This window comes from Temnothorax curvispinosus, unplaced genomic scaffold, assembly GCF_003070985.1.
Source record: "Temnothorax curvispinosus isolate PA1 unplaced genomic scaffold, ASM307098v1 QBEX01017788.1, whole genome shotgun sequence".
NCBI lineage: Eukaryota > Metazoa > Arthropoda > Insecta > Hymenoptera > Formicidae > Temnothorax > Temnothorax curvispinosus.
This window is the reverse complement of record NW_020227568.1, coordinates 295,443-300,068: the sequence shown is the minus strand read 5'-3', so window position 1 is coordinate 300,068 and position 4,626 is coordinate 295,443.

Here is a 4,626-nt window from a genome sequence, read left to right as displayed (position 1 = left end):
GCGCAAATCCTCTTATTTTTCTGAGAATGTACGATCAATTGGGTCAACATAGTCCATCTCGGAGAGAAGTGGCGGCGGCGCGCGGCGCGGCGGCCTGGTATCGGTCGACAATGACATTATTCAAACGGGCCTGACAAACGTATAAAGAGTTAACGACGCTGGCATTACGGCATACGTGCACGCGAGCATTTGTAAGATCTCGTGGAACGACGGCGGAGGAGGGACCCAAGGGCCCCGCGAGACCCGGAGGCGACGGTCGCTATAACTCATCTTCATCGTGCCGTCAACAAGTCCCGGTTTCCCGGACGACCTGCGAGTTCTACGGAATCTTCGGCGACTTTGCGCCCGTAACTCATCGTTTAAGTAAATTTGAATTAAAAACATCTTAGGAGAGAGAAAGATAAAAGAGTGCGTCCTTAAGGAATTTTTGAAATAGATTCGATCAAACTTATGTGCCGCAAAAAACTCTTCTATCGTTACCTCGACTAGGGTAGTTTCATAAAGAGATTATTTTATAAATGAACCGCAGTGTCGACGGCAAGAAAAATATGACACGTTATGTAAATGATGGGCCACAACTGCTAGTGCGTGACAAGATGGAAAGTCATTACAGGATCAGTTTAATCGATTAATTTTGCGAGCGTCATGCAGCCAAGACGATCGTTCTCGCTGTGTGCTCGGCGAGGATATAGTTATGCACGCGAGGGGGAGAGTTGTCGACTGCGAGGTAGACGCGGGGTCCAACGGTACACGATCCGTTCGTCTTTTTATTCTTTTCGGGTACAAGTTCGCTGCGACGAGGTCGAGGTCTGAAACAAAGTGGCGCATTAGCGTCCCTTATGCGTGTATTGTTAACGAGCCACGCAAACCACGATTCATTCGTTATCGTTGGGACATCACTCGGCGCGGTAGCTCCCGTCTCGTCTCTTCCACCGCCATGTTTCATTCCGTTCGACCGGCGATTTGTCTAGTTGCGTATGCAAACATCGCACGCTGGGTGAAGGCGATTTGTTTAATGACGCTCTAGTCAACGATGTCGTATCATCGTGTGTGAATACGCCATCCTCTCCGTAATGGTTAATTGCGTCGAAACAACATCGATCATTTCTGAACACATCGTCGTGTTACGTCAAAATATTTTTAAAATAGTTAAGGCAAATGGTAAGAGTTTTATTGTAGAGCAAATAATTAGGTTTCCCAGGTCTTTTTCCAGGTCTTTTCCTGACGAAATATCAAAAATAACTTTTAAATATATTAAATATTATTGATATGCAGGATATCGATTAAGTGATAGATAATAATCGTGAATAGTAAAAGTGTACTAAGATTATAGTTGACTTTCTTCGCCTTCTTCTTCTTCTGTCTTGACATTAGTAGAAGCACAATATTGCGATGTGACTCAACAGGTTGTTGCTACCCTTGTCTAACTCTTGACAGCAGTAGGCGCCAGTTTTGTACCTATAAATCAACCGTATTTTCACCGTATTAGTTACAAAAATGTAACTTTATCTTCCTCTCTCTTCTATAGAAATTCTTAAAAATATATTGATTATAATTATATATAATACATAGAGAAAGTTTATAGTATCTTTCATAAGAATAAAGTTACATACGGTTTTACAGTAACATTAAATACTGTAATTAGATTATAAAAATATAGCTTTATTTTTTTAATAGAAATTATTAAAAATATATTTATTATATTTATGAGATACATAGAAAGTTTATAGTATTTTTATTCAGGAATAAAGCGGTCTTCCTGCGGTAACACGAGATACTAGATACGTGGAATGTCGTTACGCGCCTCGTTTCGTTCTTGTGCACGCAGTGCTTCGCGTATCTTATGCGTATTGAGGAACTGACAATCGTAAGGTACGAGAATCATTGGCAGTATAATGCCCGATACTTTTCTCCGCTCGGGGATACGACCTGAGAATGCGTCGAGGCCGATGCAAGGACACGCGATTCCCGGCGGTATGTCGAGCGAGAGCGTGGGCATCGGCACGACCGATTCGTCTCGGCTCATCGTCTGGGTCGCGCGCGTGCTGGGGATTCAATGCCTCGTGGAAGTGTCCTTCTCGTTGCGAAAACGATCGCGTGCCAGCAACGGATTCGGAGCGTTCAGTCGGACGGAGAGAGAGATCTCGTTTAGTCGCGGCCACGAGTCTCTCGCCACGGCGCATTCATTACCGTCAGCCCGGTGTATTATGCGCGTCGTGGGTGACAATACAACCGCGGCGAAATGTACGGCCGGAATTCTCGTTGCTAAACGCGTCGTATCGCGGCGAGGTAACGTGCTAATTCCGCATGCAACGATGTCCTGGCTAATATTGCGCCCTCGTAAAAGACATGGAAATATCAATCCTTCGCGATCTTCGGTTATGAAATTTGATATGATAATGTGTAGTTTATACTGTCTGAAACATTCGAGATAGAAGATCGAAAAATTAAAATCTGTAATAGAATATATTTCTTGCAAAGAGAAAAAAATTTTATATTAGCGTTAACGTAAAAAAATTGACATTATAATATGCAGATCAATATATGTTATAATCATCTAATTTGAGATTTATTAAATTTAAAAATTTCAACAGCTTTTGAATTATTAATTGTTAAAGTCTAATAATCCATGCTCCAATAAGCCATAATTCCATATAATCATGCAAGCTCCTCGTAACTGTATTTATTACATATATCTGTCTGTTATTGATTTTTACTTTTATACATACTACGTGCTATTGCAATTTATATATACTACGTTGATATCGGCAAGTTGATTACTTGATTAATTTTAAACGTTATTCGCAAAGTAAATCCTACTTTTAATACATAATAATTGATTGATTGATTAATGACTTCATTTAAGAATTTTTAAATCAATGTTATAAATCCCTATATTTAAATAAATGTATCTTTTATCGAAAAGTGGAAATTGGAAAGTTATTATTATTATATCGAAAGAAAAATAGAAAAATAGAAAGATATCAATATATCAAACAGCGAAAATACAGTGCGCGAAAATACAGCGCGAGAGAAAGAGAAAGAATGTATTTGCCGGCTCTTGTTTACCTGCCGAAGCTAGCCGAGGGCTGACGTCACACGAATAACAAAATGCCTTTGTGTGCGTAAGGAGGGGGAAAGCGCCGCGCGCCGTGAGCCGCGTCGCCTGCGCCCTTCAATCAGACATCGTTGATTGGAAGAAGCACAACGAGAGAGAGATTCGGTCGCGCGGATCCGCAAATTATAGTTTTACTCTTCAAAAATACATATAGCTTTAATAATCTTTTTAAATTGGAGTAATTAACTAATCATTCAAATTTTTATTAAGAAAGAATTTAAATAATATGCACGAAAAAATTTTTTATTGTACTAATACATTTTTGGCGTATTAGAATTATAACTCAAGTATCATATAGCTTAGGTTTCTCATAATTAGTCGTTATCGATCACAGAGAATTTTATCGAATCAACAGAAAGATGTGATATGTCGATCGTTTATTAACAATACGCGTATTTCACAGAATTTACACCTTTATGAAATGTATTACGCGTGCAGTACTGAATTTCGATCGTATATTTTTTGGACAGCTCGTCGCGTCATAATTAGTTAACTCGACTTCAATAATTGTGTCATATCGCACGGCGTTGGAATTTTTTGGTCGTTAACGGTATGTGATTCGGAACGGGTCGACTCCGAGTCAAGCTGCGCGCGGTTTAATTAGCAAGTACAGTCGTAACTAACTCCGTGTTTTAATATTTGTCAACCGCGTGGAATCAATTCGTTAAAGCCCTCGCTTCCGTTCGTGATTCATCCGTTACGTTAATTTCTTTGCGAGACTTTGCAAGTATCGAGCGGATCGTAGATCTGTACGCGGTTATAATTTTTTGTGTTTATTTTTCTGCCGCAGAGCCGCAGTAATAAAGTGTGCAGCTCGTGCGATTAACGTCGGGGATGCTGTGTAAAATGGCGCGGGATCATCATATTTTAATGATTGGTGTGCGCGCGATAATTAACCATGTTTCCACGAGTGCGGGGTTGTGTCGTGTGAGTGCAACAAGGAAATCTGAGAGGAGGAGGAGGCCTGGGAGGCATCAGGCAACGACGGAGCAACCGTGGGGTAAGCATTTTATTATTTATTTATTATTCGTTACTTGCAGAGAAATAATCGTTTCTGGATTATATAATTATTTCATTATAAATAAATATCTTTACTTGAAAAATATCTCTATTTTCTTGGATAGAAAATTTAAAAAATACACGTGACATTCATTATATATAAATATGTTAATTATTTTGATTATTTATTATATTAATCATATTAATTATTTTGAACGATGTTGTAATTTTATTATCTTTGTCTTTTACAGTTGTTCCGCTGGTGTGCATCGTATTGGTGAGTGCTAGATTATCTTTTTGATTTAATTTAAGGTAATGGATCTACGTGAAAATCATATCATATATAAAACGTGCATAAAATTTCACATTAAAAGTATAAAATATTACAAATAGACATATCTCATAGATCTATTACCTTAAAATGGATGAGCTATTCATTATAATATTTAATCCAATATGTGCGTGCGTAAATTATTTATCGATTTATTGTGCATACGAGCATGCACTTA